Raw genomic sequence first — 23,258 nt, 5'->3', positions numbered from 1 at the left:
CAGCCATTCCTGGATTGGTCTCATATGGAGCTGTATATTGGGGACCAGGTGTATGCAGGACGCCATCATCCCCATGATCTTGCTCGCTGTCCTCACTGTCAGAGCTCGCCCCTTCTGGTAGTGGCGTGTCTCCTTCAGCAGGGCCAGTGTTCTCTTGTCGCTGGGGAACACCTTGCTCTGTATGGTGTTGATATGTGTACCCAGGAAGATCTTCACTTGCTCTGGTTCCATTGAGGATTTCCCCCAGTGTATGGAGAATCCCAGGTCTGTCAGCGTTTCTGTGACTCGCTGTGCGTGTTCCTTGCATGCCCTGTGAGAACTTGCTTTTATAAGCCAGTCGTCGAAGTAAGGGTATACATGAATCCCTTCCCTCCACAGGTATGCTGCCACGGCCGCGAGATATTTGGTGAAGATCCTTGGTGCGGATTTTAATCGGAAGGCTAGGGCTGTGAACTGGTAGTGTTCTTTGTTGATGGTAAATCTTAGTAGAGGTGTGTGCTGCCTATTCATGGGAATGTGCAGGTAGGCATCTTGAAGGTTTAAGGTGGACATGAAGTCTCCGTCCCTTATCTGAGGAATGACCTCTTGTAGGGATGTTATTTTGGATTTTTGTGTCTTTATGTATTTGTTTAGGAACCTTAGATCCAGGATGGGTCTTAGCGTTCCGTCCACTTTTGGTACTAGGAAATAGTTTCAGTACACTCGCTTGTTCCTTTCTCTGAATGGAACTGGTTCGATGGCTTCCGTTTGGAGGAGTTCTTGTGCTTCCTCTAGGAGTAGCACTAGTTCTTTTCCTGAATGCGACTTCCTTTTTGGTTTTCTGTTCGGTGGTTTCTTTTCCAGTTCTATGCTGTATCCAAACTGTATGATGTTGAGTATCCATTTGTCTGTAATTATCTTCTTCCATTCCTGGAAGAAATGTCTTAGCCTGCCTCCTACCGGTGTTACATGTTTGTTGATGTTTGGTCCGTGTAACCCTCTCTTGTTGACCTTGTTGTGCTCCACCCTCGGAGGGCTCGTGTGGGTGGGCACACTTTGCCGGACGGAGTCACTTTGAGGTGGGTTGCTGGCCCCTCTTCTTGTTTGCCCTCGTCCATTCGCCCTCCCGCAAAAGGACTGGCCCCGAGGCTGGTACTGCCAGGTTTGTTTTTGCTGTCCCTGCTGTGCTTGATTGTCGCCCTGGTGGGCCTGCTGGAATGTCTGGTGTGACGTTCCCCGCTGGTTTCCTCCCCTTCCGTTTGGTCTCCGTGTCTGGGTACCCCTTCTCATCCCTCTGAATTGTAAGGCCCCCATGGACCTTGCAGTTTCATTTTCTTTCTTGAGCTGGGTGAGTTTTTCATCCACCGGTGCCTCGAAAAGTGTTTCTCTATTGAAAGGGGTGCTCAGAATGTTGTTCTGTACTTCAGGCTTGAAGTCTGAGATCCTGAGCCAGGCATGCCTTCTTTCTGTGATTCCTATCATCATAAGCCTGCTGGATGTGTCAGCCCCATCCAAGGCTGTTTTCAGGCAAGAATTTGCTATATTTTTTCCTTCCTCCATCAGGTGTGATGCTCTTTGTTGGTATTGCTCGGGGAGGTACTTGAGCAACAGTTCGACCTCGTCCAAATGCTGGTACTGGTGTCTGTTTAGTAGGGCATTGGAGTTCACCATGTGCCAGTGTACCGCTGCATTCCTCTCTATTTTCGTCCCATTTAGGTCCATCCTCCTACTTTCTTTGTCTGGTGGTGGGCCTGATGTTGGTGGGACGTTTGCCCTTTTCCTGACTGTTGCAGCAATAATGGAGTCCGCCGTGTTGGATCCCTGGATGTAGGGAGGGTCCTTCGAGAAGTGCTTGTATTTCTTCTCCGTCCTAGGCGTGACAGACCTGCAGATCGCTGGGTCTTTGAACGCCTCCCTCCCTTGGTCCATGACACTCTGAAGCATGGGGAGGAATTGACTCCTTGTTTGAGTGGGGAGCAGGGTCCCTAAGAGGAAGCATGCCTTTGGTTTTTCCTCCTCCAGCTTGACTCCATAAGTCACTGCTGTGTTCCTGATGACCATGTTATAGGCCCGAATGTCATCTGGCGTCGAATGCCTCGAAGGATACGTCCCCACGGCCTCTTCCGGGTTTTCGGCGTCGAGGTCCTGCCAATCCAGGTGCTGTGCCATTGAGGATGCCGAGCCGAAACATGTTCTCTGTTCATCGTCTTCTTCTTCCTCATAGTATAGGCACTCTTCCTCTAGGTGTTCCTGGGGCTCGGGAGTTTTCGGCGGTTCTTCGGCGTCAAACTCCTCTCCCTCTACTATTTCTACCATCGTCATCGGCGGTTTCGACGGAATCGTGAACCTTTTCATTTTCTTGTCGAACTCTCTCTTCCTTTGCAGGATGGTCTCCATTTCGGCCTCGAGCCTTCTCTTTTTTCTCTCCATCTCGGCGGCATGTTCGGCGTCAAGCGTTTCGGCCGATCTCTTCGACGTAGTGGTCGACGTCGAAGCAACCTTCGGCTCCTTCTCCTTCGAAGTCGAGCAGTCCTTTTCGGGGACGTGCTTTGACGACCTTGGCTTTTCACCGGTCTTCGCCGCTTGGGAGTCCTTTTCGAAGGATCCGCTGGACTGTTTGTCCTTGGATGCAGATGCGGCCGTCGAGATTTTCGGCACCAGTGCTCCCTTCGAGGACTTAGAATCTGTTTTTCCAGAGTCAGACTCAGGCTTTCGACAGTCTGTCGGGGGTTAGGGGTCGACGTCTCTCCTACCTCTTTAGATGTTTTCTAATCGGTCTCCACGACCGTGTAGTCATCTGGTCCCTCGGCTTTGTTGTCCTCTTCATCGCTGGAGAGGCCCAGGTCCTGAAGCAATGGAGGTTGGCCTTTTCCTTGCATGGTGTAGTTGGCTCTTCTTTGTCTCTCTCTAACCCTGAGTGTCTTCGGGGTGAGGGCGGAGCAGGCGTTGAAATCCGTGCTCTCATGGTTGACCGGCAGGCAGAGTTTGCAGACCGGGTGCTGGTCCTTCTACGCGTATTTGTGGTGGCAGTTACGGCAGAATTTAAAAGGTGTTTTGTCCATTCCTGCGCTCAGGGGGCCCCCTGCGTGCGCATTCTCCGTTGGATGTCGAAGATCTTGAAGTTCTCCTCCTTCTTCGTAATCCCGGCTTGGTGATCTTGTTCCTCAGTATCTTCTCCTAACTTTTCAGTGTAAAATTCGTCTTTTTCGTATTCTTTTCTCCGAAAACTCTGGAGCGCCTCAGTGAAGATCCATACCCAACGGCGGGAAACAGAATCTGAAGATGGCGCCCAAAGGTGGGAGCTTCCGCAGGAAGTGTGCCGACGTCACAGGAAGTACACCAGAAGGTGAGACGTTGATGTCCACCTGGACTACAAATAAATTAAGCAAAGACTACAATTCCGGACCCAACCACTAGACCGCGGAATAATGCACAGCATAGTGAATCCAGAAAGATTCACGCTGCAAAACTTTTTGGAGTATGAGGGTGAGTTGTTCCTACAAACCGCAGGGTCTTCAATGGGCAACACTTTTGCCCCCTGTGTGGCAGGGTTGTATGTCCATGATTTTGAACAAAAATACATCTTAGACCCCAGCAACCCTTTGTCACATGTATCTCTTTTTGGAAGGGATACATTGATGACGTCCTTGTTATTTGTCAAGGAACTTAACAGACACTTAAGGACTTTCTGTAATGGTTCAACACTCGGGACACCAATTTGAAGTTTACCCATTCCTGCAACAAAAAAGAAATTATCTTCTTGGATGTAACCATCGCCAAAGAAAACGGCAAACTCGAGACCAGAACATACTACATACCACAAAACATTCCGCAAGAATCTGAAAACATGGCTCTTTTAGACCCCGGTCAACCTCCTACCCCAATCTTCTCAAGAATTTCTGCAAGCGCTATGAGACCTATCGGTGATTTACGCGCTATATAAATTTATTAAAAAAAGAAAACCTACTGCCAAGAACTACTTAGTAGAGTTCTCCAGTTTCCACCCCAGAGCACGGAGAGAAAATCTGCCTTACGGACAATACCTCAGTTTAAGAAGAAATTGCAGTAAACTTGAGGACCACCAAACCCAAGCCAAGGATTTAACTGCTAAACGGAAGAACCGCAGATATCCAGTCACAATTCTGAACAGAAGTCAGAAACGAGCCAGAAACCAACCCCGGGATTCCCTCTTGGAAGACACTTCTAAAGACACAAAGGAAATCCCTTTGACCTGAGTTACCACTGTTAGCACGGCAACAAATTCAGTCTCTAAATCAATTAACAAGCACTGGAGACAGACCAACAACAGGAAATGGGAGAAGCTTCTTTTTTCTTTCAAGAGGGCCAGAAGCCCTGAAGGACTCCCTGGTCTCCACCCGTCCCAGAACTACTGACCGCAACCATAACCCCTCATTCGTGAATACACGGGGACTCCCCGGCGTGATAGGGCATTTTCCATGTGGGAATTGAAGTGTGTGTCACTTGACATGCCTTACTCAACACTTGGACCTTGAGCCCAACAAAACCTGAACGCAAAGATCACACACAAATTGTAATTCCACTAATGTGGTATACCTGATCACTTGTCCCTGCGCCCTCAGATACCTGGGGATGACCACAAGGAAAGTGAAGCAGCGCATTTGCGAGCACAAGAGCAACATCCGATTTGAGAAAAACACTACTCGCAAGACAGAACATTTCCTGCAGAACAACTATACAACCAACGATATGAAATGGACCATAATCGAACAGGTTAAATCCACCTCCAAATTCTTGTTCGAGAAAGAACAGCCCTGGATTTATAGGCTTTCCACACCAACATGGGCTTAATGATAATATCCCATGGAATTCTGTTATGCGCAAATAAGGGGATCCAACTACTCCCTTCTGGATACCTCTCCTTTGGTACTAGCCCCGGCTGTACGGAGATCCCCTGCTGATTTTACCAATAGGTAACTTGATACCACTACCAAGCACCCACCCATGCATTGATTCCACCATGCCCTTAAACTGATTATTTCACAATGGTTTACCTTAAGTTTGCGGGCAACACATCTAAAATTACAGGTTTTGGGCAATGAGAGATTGACTGGACATGTGACAACCACTTAATAATGATTACGCTCCATTCCATGTGGGGATTCCCACGGATTTGTTAAATACCAACTTCCACATACAGGATTTTTTTTTATCCCAGACATCGCTCCCAAATTGATCAATGTGTGCACTTCCCTGTTCAAATACTCACAAGAGAATATTTTCATACACAGCACCATTGTGCTCGTAGCCATTAAATTCTGTACACTTGAGCTGAATAAAGCACACAATAGACTCCTCGCCAATGGAATTACCCCCCCCCCCCACACACACACTTTCTTTATGCTAAACTCGAGATGTTGTAGGAATTCACATACAGCACAGGAAGCCCCTAATAAAGCTCTAAATTGACTACATGCCAAAAAGGTTAGCGCTACAGCTTTCTTTCCGAGATCACGGCAACCCCAAGTTTGACATGATCACGTGCACAGGGTCACGCATCGCGTGATGATGCAGCATAAAGACGACCGTCAGGTACTCCCCTACATCCACGGGGTTGTTACCAGGTGTAGAGTGGGCGCTTGGATTTGGCGTAGTGAGTATTCCCAACTGGACACTTCTGCTATCAAGGTATTCTCTGTACTTACTGCTAGTCCAACTTGTATCTAACATACTGTTCAACCTCAATTTTAGTGTGTGACAATAGTCCACCGCCCCCCGCCGGGATCCATGGTGCACCACCCTTTCTACTACTAAGTAAGCCTTGCTTCAATATTTCTCCCACATGTTTTTATTGTTCTCGAGTCCCCACCGCCTTGACTTTGGTTTATTACCATCCCCTCTTAATCTCAGTGAGATTAGCTAAACCACACAACGCCCACGAGTGGTTTCTGAATTGTGCTTCAACATGGTACATAAACAAAATTGCTGAATGTACGCATGATTGGGTGCAAATACACATTACCCAAGCCGAATGAATGAATAGTGCTCTAATTTATACATGTTACGACCGTCACGAGAGGTATCGCAGCCGGTTGAGTCAACAGATGTATAGCACATAGTAGAACATGTGTGTCACTGCATCCTTTCCGTTATAGCACCTTGGTCAAACGCAACTAATGGCGTAAGTACTTTGATCTGTGCTTTTTCTTTCAGATGCTTTTTCCTTCAGAAAACACTGAAGGCTCCAAAACCGTAAGTCTACGGTAAAACCGGCCACAGGTGAGGGTGCACCTTCGTGCGTTCATATCCCCGTGGCTCTCCTGGTCCTGACGAAAGCCTTGCAAACTGCAGGAGGAGGCTGAAACATGTAGACTGGCCCCTATTGATTCACTTTGGATGTCTTTGGCCAATAAAGCCAGTTGTAACATCCACACTTATCACCTTTTAAGCTTACCTTACTTCTCAACTATTAAAACTTTTTAGGAATAAGTAAAGGTAATTTTAAACTCCACGATATTTCTCACTCCCTGCACTGTCCAACCAACCTGCTCTGCTGTAATCAGGCGTCGTAGCACACCCGAGAGGCACTCGGCCCCTCGGGTGGGAACCCAATGATGAAGCATGTCACCAACAAGGTTGGTGAGTGAGGGTTCTTCTTAAAACACTCGGACTCCTCAGGCAATATTTTCTATTTGGAATCACTCTTCTTTTGTTTATTGATTTTAGTTAAGGGGACCAAGAGTAGCTGCACAACTAACTCCCTTTCTCTCTCTTTGTTTGTATGATAGTATATACAGAGCCAGCTTCCTACAAACATGAAACGAAATGTCCGAGCAATGTGAGTGAACCAGACCCTTTCTATGGAGGAGATATTACACATTGTTGCCCAGAGGAAAAAGCTTCAAAATGATGCATTTTTATAGCATGATTTGAACAGAAGGTGGCGAAAAACTGCACATTTACCAGAGTTGACTAATATCTTTCTGTGATTGATTCCTTCGTTTTTCTCATCTTTATTTCCTACTTTGTTTATTTCTTTCCTCCCTTTTCATTCTCCTCTCATTCAGTTTTCCATCTATTGTTCTGTCCATTGTTTTCAGGTGTCTTTTGAACTCTCAGTCTTTCCTTATATTCATGTTCAATATTTCTTTCTGCTTTCCATCTTTACTTAGTCCCATTCGCCTTCCTTTCTTTTTACCATCTCCTGTACTTCCTCCGTAAAATTGGGACAGCCCCAGATATAAAAACAAAACTAAATATCAGCACCTACATTGGATGTTGAAGGATCACAATAACAAAACAGACAATATAGGAGAACTACCCAGCCATGTTCCACAAACCTATAAAAAAAAACATATTTAAAAAAGTGTTTCAAAAGATAGTGAATATTTCAAAATCCTAGAATAGCCATGAAAGAAACTGCGCTCCAAGGTTCTCATGTGACACATAATTAGCTAATTGAGGCTTGTTTTCCTTACATTCTGGGACTTATAATCCTGTAGCTATAATGGCACCATAAAGCAACAAAAAAAACAAATCGAACTAGATGAGATCTGTATTTTTCCAAGGGGGAAGAGAGGTGGCAGTGAAGTGCCCATAATAATTATCATCCCCACAGGTTTACATCTGTGAATCACTGTTAAATGACCAATTTTTCAGCAAATCATGGAGCAGCACTAAAATGGGCCATCATCTTGCCTTCTTTATCAGTGGATTTCCGCAAGTGCAATAAAAAAAAGCAATACACTGTCAAAAATGAGAATACTACGAAAAGTCTCTATTTGTCTCCAAACAATAGCCATCATACACACTTGATGACTCCTCACCAGCAAAGAGGCACTGAAGCACCTGCAATCAACTTCGGTACATGCTTCCAAAAGTATCTCCCAGTCATGATCCTCACATCCAGCTAGGCTAATTTCCTCCTCACTCCAACCACAAAAAAATCCAAATTCAGGAAGGGAAGAAACGGTTGTTCTAGGTCCAATGCTTTGGGAGGTCAGATTAACTGAAACCATTAACAATCACATTTTAATGGTGGAATGTGAAGATATTCCTCTCCTAACAATCCTTTTTCTATCAAGCAAGCCAATAACTCCTTTTACCTATATCCTCCACTTTCTTCTCCAGACAATCAACTTCAGGATAGCCATTCAGAAGTACACTTTCGTGCTGCTTGCTGCACACTTCACAAAAAGTTAAATTGCATATCAGATGAAGCTTCGGAAAATGGCCAAGGGTATCAACCGAAATGTGAAAAATTAGGTGGCAATAAATGAGCAAATCGATATCTAAATGAAAATAGTAATAGTGAACGACATCAGGAGACTTGTTGGTTTAAACATTTTACGAAAGCCTTATTTTGGAAAAAGAGAGAAACTCAACACTGAATTTGCCAGGGGCTACAGCAAGTTTTGTCACAAATGAGTCAGCTAACTGAAAACTTCAGAGTTGCCTTTAAAGCACACCTTTCTTAAATAATTTTTTTTTAAAAAAGCTAGCAGTGTACCCATCTCACAATTCCATATTGGAATTTTATAATACCCTTACCAAATCAACGACAGAAGTACCACCAGTTGATTCTGATGAAACAAATGTTCATATACAGACTCACTCTGACTTCGATACTTATTTCTATGTCAGGACGGATGTCAGGATTATGTTGTTCTTTATCCACTTTACTTGTACAGTAGCCTTCAAAAAACAATCACAAAACTATCTTTTCGATAGACTATCAGTAAAAGAAACCAGTAACTTAAACCAATCACAATCCCTCAATTCCTTTATGCTCTGTTAGCCTTCTCTACAACCCCTCTTTCTTCGCTGCTCCAGCAGCCTTCATTTAAGTGTGACAGCTCTTTTGGTTATTTTCGGTTATTACTTACAGTGTTGATGTCACATAGTACCACAGCTATTGCTACCTTGTCAAGGGCAGAAGGCTCCTACGCTGAGGAGGAATCTGTCTGTCCTTCTTCTGGATGATGAATTCTACGAGGCAGTAGATGCCTACATCCATCATGCAATTGCCTCCCACACTGAGCTGCTGGGAGTGAAAGCATGCAATTGGTTTTTCCCCGATTCCTTTTACTTAGGGCTACAAGAGCCAATGGACCTATGCCCCCTCCGAAATATAGGGAGACAAGAGAAACCATCCACAAAACAGCTAGAAAAAGCATATACAATGCAATAGCTTTTGCAATGACATAATTTTGAGCTATTGACATTGTAAATGGCAATGTCTTTAAAAAAATTAAACTGCATTGTTATTTACAATACTAAAAGCAACACCTATTGCATTGCACAGCGCGGTGTCTGAGAAGACCGTGCAGCACTTATTAAAGTAAAAATATTTTTTATAATAAAAGTGTGTGTTGGGGGGCAGAGCCCTGTGGTGACTAACTGGAGAGAGCCTGGAGTGCTGCACCCAGCACGGCAGTGCCAATGCCACCCTGACAGGGGCTTCCCTCTACTTTATCCAGGGCTAATCTTATCATTTCAATAAGGCATTTGCAATCACTTGTGTTTGTAAAATAAAAAAAAATGATCTCTGGTTTAAAAAAATAGGTTGATGGTAAAGGACCAGTGTGGGTCGACACAGAATGTGGGCATGGTCCTTGCCAAAGAGGCAATGGAGGGGGTGCAAGGATGGGGAATCTAGGCAAGGAAGGAGGAACACAGAGAAATCTCCACATTCTGTGGAGCAGGGTATAGGAGGGGTTTGATCCTGTGGGTATAGCCTAAATTGTTTCATGGGGAACACTTGAGGGTACTAGGGAACAAGACACACCTGGTAGGGGTGATGGGGGTTTAGGAGGAATGGTGGAAAGGCAAGGGGTGAAGAGAAAGTAATGTTGGGAGAGTACCTCAGGGAGAGGCTTCTGGTAACAGAAAAAGAGCTCAGGACCAAACAGGGAAGGTAGGAAAAGAGAAAAGGGAAGGAGAAATGTCTTCGGAACACCAGTGTCTGGCCACATGGGCAGTGCAAGCAGGGGGAAGCTTCTGAGGACCTGTTTCTGGCATTCCAGCCGTCTTCAGCCCGGCTTGCTTGAATCCAGTTGTGTGGAGTGCATGGGATTCACGTCTGAGCATACCCATCCCACTCGGGGTGACAAATGCAAAAACCACAGTTGATGGACAGAATGCAGAACGTGAGTCCCATGCACTCCACACCACTGGATTCAAGCAAGCCGGGCTGAAGACGGCTGAAATGCCAGAAACCGGTCCTCGGAAGCTTGTTTCCGGTCCAGGGAAGGCATGGCTTGGCAGTTCAGGCTGGACTGTTCCCATGAGGCACAGGGTCAGACTGATTTGCATATAGCCATGTCTGAACTGGGGTGGTGTGGAGTGCAAAATAATGATAGATTTAGGTCCAGATCTCTGTACTGGTGTGAATGTATGACATTGTTCTGCATTCTGTCCATCAACTGTGGTTTTTCCAACTAGCAGGGGAACATGGCGCCATCGTGTAACACTTCTCGTTCCCAATACAGGATACTTTATCTTACAAACACTGAGATAATCAACAACTTCTCATCAGATAACAACCTGCCTCAGGCGCCGGATAAAGACCCAACTAATGCCAGTCTTGTAGACCTGAAGAAACCCCTGAGTTGTCGGTCATCAGCCCAACAGAGGTAACAGCAGCCTCCCTCTCCAGCAGACTTGCAGACACATCTGGTTTCACAGGCGGAGGGGACTTCCCAACGCGCTGCCATTCGGTGGAGCGCCTGCTCTGTCTAGCAGGAGATCCGACGCCCCCAGGCGGAGGGGCGGACCGCTCCAGCCCCAAGATCTCAAAGGCAGTATCCAGTGAATTAACCTGTATAAGCTTGCCATTATTTTGAAGATAAGCCAAAAAGGGTGGCCCCACAAGTAGGGGATGCCTTGCTCACGAAGGTGATTAGTGATGGGTTTATGTCCCTACGCTTGACAAGGCTGGAGGCTGCAAGTCCTGGAAAAGCGCTGGTTGATGGCCCTGAAATTGTATGGGGTTAAGTTCACGGGTCTTCCGGAGAATCTTCTCTTTGATCTGGAAGTCGTGGACACACACCAATATATCAGTGGGAGGGGCCCTAGCACCGAGCGGTAAGCCAACACGGTGGACACGGTCCATCTGGATTTCTTGATCCTCCTCGTCACCAAGGATCTGTCGGAAAAGCGCACCAACGTACTCACGCAGGCTATCTCCCTCCCCTTCCACGGAACCGCCCAGATTCGAATATTGTTCCGCCGGGACCGGTTCTCCCAATCCTCAGCGTGGGCCTGGAGATCTAGGTTTTGTTCCGTGAGCCCTAGGACATCTTGCTGGAGTTGGTGGATTTCATCCGCAGCTCCCAGGTCATGCTCCTCCAATGTCGCCACCCGCTCCCCGATGGCATCTACATTGCTCCGCATCTTGCGTAAGTCTGAGGAGAGCTGTGAACGAAGCTCCGAGATGTCCTCTTTATGGCAGAAAACAGCTCTATCATGAAAGCTTTGGTTGCCGGGAGCTCGTAGTCCTCAGGTCGTAGGGATTTGTCATCTGGCTGAGAGGCAGCTTGATCCGTCGTCTTCTGAAGCAGGTCGATAAGGGTTTATCCCTCCGGTTGCTAGCAGACGATATCGTACCTCAGGCAAGAACCCGTGCACAGCAGCGCGCATACAGGGCAAAGGTTGATTGCTCACCTGCTGATTTCTTTTTCATTGAAGGCGTTTCGGACTGCGAGCATCAAGGACTCGCTCTTCCTGACGGCTGTTCGGTTTTTAAGCCTTCACTAGTTGTGGAACCCGCTTCGCCTGCACTTTCCGGCATAGCGCTTTGGAAACTCTAGCGCTTGGGCTTCTGAGGTGTTGGGGAAAGCAGGGCTGCGAGCGAGGGGAGGCGCAGGACTTCCAGTCCCAGGAGCGCCTTACCCTCGGCCTCTTCACCAGCTGACCCGCTCTCCCTGCTGGCTCCTCCCACACCTCAGCGCAGCTAAAGCCTGCTCGTCAGCTGCCTTGGTTGATTGCTCACCTGCTGATTTCTTTTTCATTGAAGGCGTTTCGGACTGCGAGCATCAAGGACTCGCTCTTCCTGACGGCTGTTCGGTTTTTAAGCCTTCACTAGTTGTGGAACCCGCTTCGCCTGCACTTTCCGGCATAGCGCTTTGGAAACTCTAGCGCTTGGGCTTCTGAGGTGTTGGGGAAAGCAGGGCTGCGAGCGAGGGGAGGCGCAGGACTTCCAGTCCCAGGAGCGCCTTACCCTCGGCCTCTTCACCAGCTGACCCGCTCTCCCTGCTGGCTCCTCCCACACCTCAGCCCAGCTATATTTTCTTACTTGGTACCGCAAAGCGGGAGCGCGCGGGAGCGCGCCGGGAGAAGCCCGGGACAAGGGCGGGCCCTCTGTGGCCCTCAGTGGGCTGAAGTAGGCTGGGCTGGGCCCACTACCTAATTTTCTTTTAAACAGAGATATTATTTTCGATTAATCCCATTGAATGCGTGTTAAAGTAGGCAACTGCTGTTTATCGAGTGACTTTATTCTTGCCTATGATTGTTTGCTTGTGTGATTAGATAGTATCTATTTTTTTCTTATTTATTACTTGTGTATTGGCATCTTATATTCCCCACTTTATTATAGTTCGATCCTTGTTATAGTATGACTGCCAAAAAGTTGAGATCTGGAAGAGTGTTGGGGGGAAGATCTACAGCTAAGACTAGATCAAACCCCCTTCGAAATAAGAATATTTCAACGATTCAGTTGAAAGGTCAAACCCAGATTTTCCAGCTCTGGGAGAAAGCGTTAGATGGTGTTTCCCAGGAAGATATTGTCTCTGATAAAAGCTCCTCCCTGGTCTCAACCCCTATCACATCTTTGGCTTGCCAAAAGAAGGTGGTGGAACTGGGAACTCCTGGTCTAAGCCCATGTATTTCTGGGGATATTTCATCTACGACTTCTGTACTCCTGGAGAATGAGAAATGCTTAATTTCCAGTCAAGTTAATCCCAGTAACTCTAAGACTTTATTAACTTCTGTAAATGTTTTGCACAACGGGTCCTCGTCCTTCACTAAGCTGAGGGAGGATATAAATGAAGAATCACAGCCCCTGATTATTGACCCTGTGCTGTGCAAACGTTATTTGGGTGATGTCCCTAGGGCATTATCAGAAGTTGTAAAGTCTCCTATGGGCGCAACTCCTTCTGGCCTCCATCTTTTTAGTAGTACTCCTTCTCTCAACTCGCAAGATCTTTCATTTAAAACAAACATGTCTTCAAGTCCATTGCTCAATATAACCGGGATTGAGGTCATCAATGATCCTAGCCTGAAATGTTCAGAGAAACCTATATCTGAATATTTACTTTCTTTGGAACAGTTGCTATCCTCAATTCTTACGCTACTTAATAAATTCGTGGGTAGCTCGGATTGCGTACTGGACTCTGTTACCCAAATTTTAAAGGTTTTATTAACAAAGACCTGTGAAAGGAGTTGTGGCTCTGATCCTCCCACTTTAATACCTCCCATTAATGTTCGGGCTAATACATCTTGCCTGGTGATTGAGAATACGCCGGTGGCTCCTGTAGTGAAGGACGTGTGTCCTAATTTGAAATCCTCCGCTTATAATTGTATAAGTGATTCCATCCCAGGTATTGTTGCTGAGGAAAATAATTTGGTAATTCCTAATGTTATTGCCGAAGTGGCAGTATACCCTATTTTCGATCTCGAATCTAAGGGGTTGGAATTGGAGGAAAAAGCGGAAAAACAGGTAAAACCCAAGGGGGGGAAAAAGAGGAAGGCTCTCCGCAGATTCCAAAAAAGGAGGCAGAGACAAATTCTCTTTGAGAATCCCAAAGTTTCCTTTAAGTCCCCCTCTGTGGAGGTTGAAGATAACAAGGACAAGGATAAGGTATTTCTGAAGCTTGATCCAATTAGGCCATCCTCTGATTCTTTGGGGCGCTCCCTTGATTCTGATGAAACTATTATGAACTGCTCTAAATTAAATCTAACTGATCAGGGTATAGGAAAAGAAAAATCTTTGCCCCACCGTTTAGTTGAAGAAGAAAGACGTTCCACCTTGGTGGCTACCACTTCTTTAAATCCTTCTGCACCTTCTTTCCAGACCCGGATAGAGGGGGCAATTGTGGGCCAAAACACCGTTCATAAATCCACGGAACTCTGTACTGATTCTTTGTTTTTGGACTTTGTCCCATTATTTGATAATGATTTAAGTCTGAACAGATCTTTTCTGTTGAAATGTTGTAAGGTTATTGAGGGACTGAATCTAATCAAATCTAGCGACATTGACCTAGTAACAGTATTGGGATCAGGGTCCACGTCATTTACTAGGGTAAGATTTTACTCAAATTTGATAGTAAATCTAATATTAAATAAAGCTGAACTTTTTCAGAGCCAGGGGATTGATGTGGTGCCATTTACCGCCATTAGTGGAGATAATCACATGGCGAATGGTCTTCTTAGGGGATTGAGTTCGGTTGGTCTCTCTCAACCTTTTGATGACTTAAAAATTCGAGTGTCAAAAACTAAAAGGATAGTAACGCATCCCATTCTCTCCCCTATAACAATAAACAGAGGTTTATCTGAAAATGATCAGCAATGGAACTGGTTACCCGGTGCCCTGGTGACTAAGGTGACGGACAACCCTAGATTGTTCTCTCACCTTTAGCAATAGTTTTTCTGTCATCTCCTGGAATGCAGCTGGCATCAATAATAATCCTGAAAAATTGTCATATCTTTTTTCCTTGAATGCTAATATAATCTGCATTCAGGAAACTTGGTGTACTGATAAATTGAATATAGTGAAGGATTATTATGTATTGGAGGTGGCGGCAACCCCCTCTAGCAGAGGTCATGCAAAAGGGGGAATTGCCTGTCTTTTATCAAATACAATAAAGTGGAGTTTTTCTCATTATACAGATCCCAGCAACCTTTTTCAGGCTGTGACCCTCTCCAACTTAGACAAAATTGGGGAGAGTCACTCTTTAGTTATAATAAATGCCTATATTCCGCCTGGTGATCCTTTTAACACCTTGATGAAGCAAATTTTTACTTTTATTAGACAAATTAAAAAAACAACCCCTCTCTCTAATTTTTTGTTAGTTGGCGACTTAAATTGTAAAGTGTCCAATTATAGTCTAGAATTATTTAGGAATAAAGAAAAAGAGGAGGTTTTATTGATACCCCAAGCCATTTTTCCGGATAAAATAAAAACAAACAAAAGGGGCAAATTGCTGCTGGAAGAATTATATAGTACGGAGGGACTCATAGTTAATGGTAGGCTTCCTTCTGATGTCCCTGCAAACTATACCCATAGCTCCTTCAACAGCAAATCAATTTTAGACTATATAATTGTTGACCAACCTATTTTCCCCTTGTTAAGGGATTTGGTGGTCATGGACACTAGCCTTAGTGACCATAATGTTATGGTACTAACGCTCTCTGTAGTGCCTCCGAATTCTGATACCTGGGTGTTGGATAGGGAGGTGGTCTCCTTTCAAAAAACAGGAAGATGTTTTTGGGATTATAAAGCCATGAAGGATCTAGAACCCCTTCTTGAAAAAACTGTGTCCAATTTAAATAATTGACAGGGGGTGGAACAGTGCTCTTTTGATGTTTTTATAAAGGAGGTCATTTCTGCTGTTAAAAAATCGAACCTAACTAGGAAAAAAAACATCCTCCCAAAAGCGGTTGTTTCCCTTAATAAGGAAATAAATAAATTGGTGAGGGAACAATATATATGTGGTGCGGTAGAAAGATCACAGAAAATATCCCTTCTTAAAAGGAGGCGGAGCAGGTTAAAGAAAAAAATGAAAAGAGAAAAAGAGGACATGTTATGGATTGGATTGCGAGAAGCCGCTGTCCATGGGAACGCTAGACAATTCTGGACCCTTATTGGGGAAGGATGTGGTTCTAGAGTGCGCCCATCTCCAATTCCTATCTCCGAACAAACCTGGGTTAATTACATCTTAAGTCTGTATGCAAAAAATGATCGGCTTGTGCAACTTAGGGGAATTGAGGAAAATACTACCCCCATAACTGAATACCCCTCAGTACTATCCATAGAATTAGCTATAAGACATGCGTTCTTCAGGTGCCATGGGTCCTGATGAACTCCCGATATCAGTCTTAAAACAAAATCCAGTATCCTGGAGCAAAATCCTATTTCCTCTTTTTAGGATTTGTTACCTTAAAAAATATATTCCAGCATCCTGGAAGGGGAGTATTCTGGTTCCGCTATTTAAAAAGGGTGATAGGAATTTGCCTATCAATTATCGCCAAATAGCTCTTCTAGACGCTATCGGGAAAGTGTTTTGTAAATGTCTATTATCACTAATTAATGATTGGGTGGCGCTAAAACAAATCCTTCCCCTAGAACAAGTAGGCTTTCGTAAGGGCCACGGAACGCTGGACAATCTTTCCGCTCTTCAGACAATTACTGATAAATACATAGGGGTACGTGGCGGAAGAGTCTATGTGGCCTTTATAGATTTCTCCACAGCATTTGACAAGGTTGACCGTCCACTGCTGTGGAGAAAGCTCGCGGCTATGAGAATGCCGACATATCTATTAGATATGATTCGGCTGTTGCATACAGACACCTGGTGCCAGGTGTTGCAAGGAGGAGACAGGGGGCTTTCTAAGATTATTCCTTCTTGCAATGGTCTTAAGCAAGGTTGTTTACTTGCCCCGTTACTCTTTTCGTTATATATTGCTGATTTACCCGCCTCTCTCTCCTCTTGCGATGGTATAGCTCCAATTCTGGGCGGAAAACACATCTCATGTATGTTATATGCGGATGATATCATAATAATGGATCTTATGCCCAAAGGTCTTGCCAAACGCCTCCTTGCTCTACATGAGTATGCAGTTGTTCATTTCCTAAAAATTAATGCAAGTAAGAGTAAAATTATGTGCATCACAGGCCGGAAAAAACATAAATTCAGGAATTTTTCCTGGTCTGTGGGAGATGACAAACTGGAGGTTGTAAAGAATTATGTTTTTCTTGGAAAAGTAATTTGTGATAATTTAAGTGCCAAATCCCACACCGACAACAGTGTCCGAAAGGCATTAGCTCAAGGAAGAAGTCTAAATTCACTGTACTCGGCACTGGGAAAAAGGCATTTTTCTCATTTACTGGAGGTCTTTAGGGCAAAGGTCCCATCCACCCTTCTATATGGTTTAGAATTAATTGATATAAAGCACTGGGATTTCTTAAATAAGGTGGAGGGGAAATTGCTAAGAAGTATTTCTTCAGTCAGTTCCGCCAGCTCCGTGGCAGCCTGCAGACTTGAGTTCGGTCTGCGCAGCAGCTGGGTGCAAGGCTTGGCAGCTGTGGTGCGCTGGGTCGCAAGCATAGCCAGAGGAGAAGAGGGGACTATGAGGTTCCTCTTAAGGACTGAATTATTGGGAGGTTTAGGGGAACACTCCTTGATTGTTAGCAACTTTAGAAAGGCTGTATCCCTCTTGCAATTGGAAGAGTACTCTCTTTTCTTTATCTGCATCCCAGTTAAAGTCTGTCCTGAAGGAAGCCACTTGGGACCTTAGTTTTAGACTAGACTTTACTGCTACTTTTGATAAGAAGGGTGTCAATCTTCTTACTGATTCATTTGCAAGAAAATCCGCCCAACCTTACGCCACTTGGAACTTACCTCATGGTATTAGGAGATTTTGGTTTTTATTGAGACAAGATTTGTTACCCCTAAATAATCTTTTGTCTAAATGGCACGGAGTATCTGCAATTTGCAATTTTTGTCATCTCTCTACCCAAGACCGAATACATGTACTTTTGATATGCCCAGCGTTGCGTTCTCATCGCAGTAAGTGGATAAGACAAGTATGTTTGCAAATGGGTATTCTAAATGTGAATTCCTTTATGTATGCTTTATATAATCCCCCCCAATGAGAGATTTTGTTTTCATATTTTTAACTTTTTTAAATGTTTTTTAGAAATTTTTTGAAGACCGGCATGCTTAATAATGTGTCACTCTGTGTTCCAGTAATTGTCATTGCTATGATTTGCCTACTTTCACTGAGAATGGTATTTTGTATTGTACTTTTTCTTTATGTGGACCTCTAACGAGTTCCAAAGCATAATAAAGATTGAAATTGAATACAGGGCAAAGGTGCAATCAGTCCCTTGGGGGCACAGCTGGAGCCCCCTCATGTCAGGGCACAAACGCCAGCCCAGACAATAGTTCCTCTCGCCACAACACTATGCAGACCACGTGGCCGTTCGGAAGAAAGAAAGACAGCATGGTCGGGCCCCCACCCAGTCCTTTAGAGGCTCCATATATTTCAGGACAGTGGTATTGGCTCATCAAGTAGGGGAGGGCACAACTGGGAATCCTGACAGCAGGCACAGCCGAATGCGAGGGGGGGGGGCACTCCACAGCATCCGCAGCGGAGCCCCCCACGACAACGTCATCTCCCGCTGCTGGGCTGCACTAAACCGCCGTCTGCCAATGTACGGACCGAGCAGGCGGCCGAGGCTCTCCACACGCCGCCCCCAGCACGTCCGAACAGTGGAAGAACTCTAGGCCCCACTCATGGCAGCTGTCCCTCTCCGCACTCCGCCCGTAGCTCTCATCCAAAGCGGGGCTCAAACCCTGATGCGGAGGCAGCGCCCACTGACCCCCGGGCTGATGGTAGGCCTCCCACTCCCCGCAGGCTCTCAGGCCCCAGCAATGCAAGCAAGGCTCACGCGCTGTTCACCCTAGAAGAGGGGCGCCAGCACCCGCCCCCGCCCTGCAGGCCTCGCTGCTACAGTCTCTCCGGGAAGATGCACCATGTTGCTCCCACACACATAGAGCCGCCCCTCTCTCAGGCAGTTGAGGAGGGCCCACAGGGCGTCCCAGTCACCATCACAGCGCTAGAGCTTCATTGAAGGGAGCAAGGTTCTACTCACCCACGGTCCGCTAGGCCTCCCACCGTCCGTGGACTGAGATCACGGCCCCACACCAGCCCTCCCTCCGCTCCTCACCTCGTGGTTCACTGGCCCCCGTTCCTCGGCTCGCACCTCAGCGTCCCAGGAGTACTTAGACGGTCACCAGGGGGTTCAACAGCCGCCGTTACATAACCGGGACTGCTGGGCCTCACTGCACCAGGTCGCGGCCGCTGCCGGGTCCCGCTCACCTCCTCACGCAGCCCAGGGCCTCGGAGTGTCAAAATGGGGGCCACTACCCGGGCCTGTCAACGCTCCCACCGTGCCACTGCTCCACTCCCGGATCCGCCGCTCAATCTAGTACTCCGCAGCTCTTGTCGTGTCGGCAGGCGCCCCACCAACCAACCGGGGCACCACAGGGGGGACACAGAGCAGTAGGCGGCCCCCGCAGCCCCAGTTAGCCAGATCCACCGGGCCTCCGCCGAATCGGGGCCAGGCCGTCTAGAATGGGCAGAGAGCAGCCCCGGAGCGCAAAAATAGAGACCCCTCTAGATTACGAAGTGTGAGGGGGGGGGGGGACAGCAGACCCCCGCGGCCAGCGCAGATGGGCATCAGAAGGGGCGATAGACAAAGCTTTCTTCAGGCGGCGCTGGAGGGACTGGAAAGAACGTCCTACTCTGCCGCCACCTTGGCCAAGCCCCCAAGTTTTGTTTTTTAAATGTATTTAAAGTGATATTAAATTGTAAAAGGGGTAGAAGAGTAGACTTTTTTGCACTTTTATATAGCGCAAACTCGGCCCAAAGTTATCAGCGCGCTTTACATGAGCACCAGTTACGTTACAGACGAACGCATCCATTTTGTAGGCTCGGGTAGATTAAGTGATTTTCCCAGAATCACAGGATGTTTGAGCCTCTCGCTAGACTCGAACTGGGTTCCGGAGCTTCAAAGATGCCACTCTGGCCATTAAGTCACATCCTCTCTCTGTGGGGAAGGCAATGATTAGGAGTGGGGTCAGGGAGGTATTGTTATATGTGTTGTTAGAATACATTTGCAGCTAAACTGAGGGTTATAATAATGGGAACTCTGCTTGCTTCCAAGAAAGTGGCCTTTTCTGCAAACGAGTGAGCAGAATGAGCAATCTTGACCCCAAAGAGGCCACAGCAGGGCCCTTATTTTGATAATGTTTCTATCCCGGGTTTGTCACCAATTTTGTTGAATTTCTCGACGCAGTTCCTTTAGGTGTGCTACACAGCACTGGCAAGACGGGCCAGTCTGATAATGGTTCAATCAACAAGAGAGTAAGGATCGAAATCAACACTCCCATGCCCCTCATCAAATCAATATTTCAAACAACAAGAGAGTGTTAATACAAACATCCAACTCAGTAGGCAAGAAAAGAATTTATTCAGGCACTACTGAACTTGCAGAAGAGAATGTTATTATCAGTGGGAGAAGATAGAGTGCACATGCTCAAAGAACTAGCTAAAAAGAACCCTCAGGCCCCAGTGAAACACTGGTAGCCAGTTGTCTTCATTGGGTTCCCATTATTAGCTAGAGAAGGTGAAAGTGAATTAAAAAGAGTGTGGACTACTCCTCAAAATTAGTTTAATAGGAGGGTAGCTCTAACTCTATTAAAAACAGTGTTTAGAAAACGTGATAATTTTCCCGGACTAATACAAGGTTGTGCAAATTAGAACCAATCAGTCCCTTAATAAAGTGGAAAAGACAAAGCTAAAAAAATATGGTCAACATGTTTCTGCTTTAAGAGCATTACTCCGCTCAGCATTCGTCAGGACCAGGTATGAAAAATGTTTATACCGCTCACTGATCAGAGCACGCTAAAGCGCTCGGACCCAGTGGTGGTAGTAAGGACCAATACGACCTGTAATTGTCGAAGCTCCTTTAGGAAATTCTTCCTCAGTTTGAACACACTCCTTATACGGGCGGCGGACGTGGCCGCGTGTAGGTTATTCAGCGGGGAGCCGTTTGGAGACAAAGAGCCAAACGTGAAGAATTCCTCCCGCCGCTATGCCCATGGGGCACACCACCTGACGATATATAATTATTACCGTTTCTCCTACAATAAGGAGTGTGTTCAAACTGAGGAAGAATTTCCTAAAGGAGCTTCGACAATTACAGGTCGTATTGGTCCTTACTACCACCACTGGGTCCGAGCGCTTTAGCGTGCTCTGATCAGTGAGCGGTATAAAAAAATTTCATACCTGGTCATGACGAATGCTGAGCGGAGTAATGCTCTTAAAGCAGAAACATGTTGACCATATTTTTTTTAGCTTTGTCTTTTCCACTTTATTAAGGGACTGATTGGTTCTAATTTGCACAACCTTGTATTAGTCCGGGAAAATTATCACGTTTTGTTGAGACGATGCTGGGACTTTAACTATGCCCCCTATTCTGTCAAGTAGGAATGTTTTGTCTGTTTTCCATTCCGTCCTTGGCTCGCGCCCCTATTCTAAACATTACGATATGAATCCCGCTGCACTATTTAAATCGAGCATTCAATGTTTTATGACATCTGCCACCAGGACAAGCCCTCAACTGAAAAGTCAACGTTACTTACAAATGATACACTGAAAAAATGTTTTAGGTACAAACATGTAACTATTAAAGTCACACTGTTTGTGCAGCAACAATAACAGTGGCAAGCACAAGTTTCAGCAACATATGCACCCAGTGAAAAGGACACAAAACATCCGAGAAAGAATCCAGTCATCGAAATGCGCGTGCTCATCCCAGGACTGAACCCAGCACCAATCAGCCCCTAGCATGGCTCTGTGCAACCATGCTCAGCTCCTGCTCCTGTCTGTCACCAGAGACCTGCGCGCAGAGGGGGGTTGTGCTGCCGCCAGCCTTCGCCCTGTCCGAGACCCGCACGTGCTCCAGGAAGGAACTGGCGGTTGAAGTGGCTAAGGAGCAGGAAATGTAAGCTGAGCCCCGTACACTTTAAAAGCATTATAAACTCGTCCTCAATGAAACACGCCCGGTCCTAAGTGAATAATCACGAAAGTGAAAGCAACTGCACTAAGGAACTGGCGGCTGAAGTGACCAAGGAGCAGGAAATGTAAGCTGAGCCCCGTACACTTTAAAAGCATCATAAACCCGTTCCCACTGAAACACGCCCAGCCCTATGTGAATAATCACGAAAGTGAAAGCGACTGCGCTAACGCCACGCTAATTAAAAACTGATGGCCTCCTAAAGATAAGAAATTGCTTCACGACAGCCGAAAAGCAGACGATCCAGTCCGGAGGGGCTGGATGAAAAGGAAAAAGGCCAGCAACCAAAAAGGCTCAGTTTCAATCAAAGGCCTGAGTTTTCCATAAACGATGACGCTGGCCAATGAAAATGAGGGGCAGGGCTTCTAGTCCCTTTCTCAAATCTCCTCATCCACAATATGTCTCGCAGAGCGAGCAGCACACGCGTGCTGCAACGCTAGGCGAGACATAAAAAGGAGACATGAGCAGGGTGTAGAGATGTATGCCTTTGATAGGCTGAAATGGGCCTTGCTGTCCCACGTTTCCTATGCATGAAGGCCTAGACGAGGGATTCTCTGGGTCGGATCCCAACATCTCGGGTGACCCTATTTCACTTTCTTACACCACAGACCGGATTGACTAAAGTAGACTCTGGTTGGGAATCAGACCCTTCTAGACCCTGGCCCCTGACCTGGGAAGTACAATCCCAAAAATCAGAGCATACCCCACAATGTGGTAGGAACAATGTTTCTGACATGTTTGAACCAGAGGATCAAATAGACCCAAACTCCTCCGAATGGTTTCTTGCAGAAAAAGTTAAGACCTATATGGCGAGTCACCTTTGAAAACCTGTGTAGAAAGATGCTTCAGACCAAATTTGGGCAGAGTGCCCCTACCAGTCTCTGGAGGGGAAGGCAGCCATGACACCCGAAATTGATACGAGGATGGCCACATTGCTTAGGAAATACATTAGGGAGCTGAAGAAAGGCACCAACCATATTTGGAGGTCAAGCCAGGACAAATTGTTGGATACTACTGGGCCCCTTACCAAAATTCTGGATATGGTCAAGGAGACCGAGCAGTCTGGTTCCTTGATTACTCCTGAGGTGTTGTTGGGGTGGGCCTAAAGAGCTGTCACTTTATTGGATAATGCGAACTGTGCCTTATCTACAGCTACAACAATCTTTTCTGACAAAGTTGGACTTAAAACTTGGGGACTTTGCGACCCCAGAGGCAGGTGCAATAGCACAAGAGGGCAAATTGGGGACCTATTTATTATGTAGTTTCTTTCCACCTTCGCATTACTAGAGAAGGCTGAAGCCTCCATGAAGAAAATCTTCGCCCCAAAGGTTTTCGAATGGGCCGATCTTGGAAGAGGGCGCCTGACCAGCTGCTTCTTCTCTCAAACCCCACCAAGAGGCCAAGGCACTTGACGGGCCATTGGCTAGATAAAACCAGA

General features: G+C 46.2%; 1 protein-coding gene and 1 pseudogene across 5 annotated transcripts in view; both read right to left on the bottom strand.

Moving 5' to 3' along the window:
- Positions 1–23,258, bottom strand: part of LOC147707339 (ribonuclease H1-like) — a 687,926-nt gene that overhangs the window by 370,339 nt on the left and 294,329 nt on the right. The window lies entirely within an intron of this gene.
- Positions 638–11,352, bottom strand: LOC147707340 (uncharacterized; annotated as a pseudogene). Its single transcript, XR_015296421.1, has 2 exons — positions 11,134–11,352; positions 638–2,987 (listed from the first exon to the last, which is right to left on the bottom strand). The product of XR_015296421.1 is annotated as an uncharacterized LOC147707340 (transcript).

Source organism: Lissotriton vulgaris, chromosome 6 (genome assembly GCF_964263255.1).
Source record: "Lissotriton vulgaris chromosome 6, aLisVul1.2, whole genome shotgun sequence".
In the NCBI taxonomy this organism is placed as follows: Eukaryota; Metazoa; Chordata; class Amphibia; order Caudata; family Salamandridae; genus Lissotriton; species Lissotriton vulgaris.
This window is presented reverse-complemented; position numbering and strand designations above follow the sequence as displayed.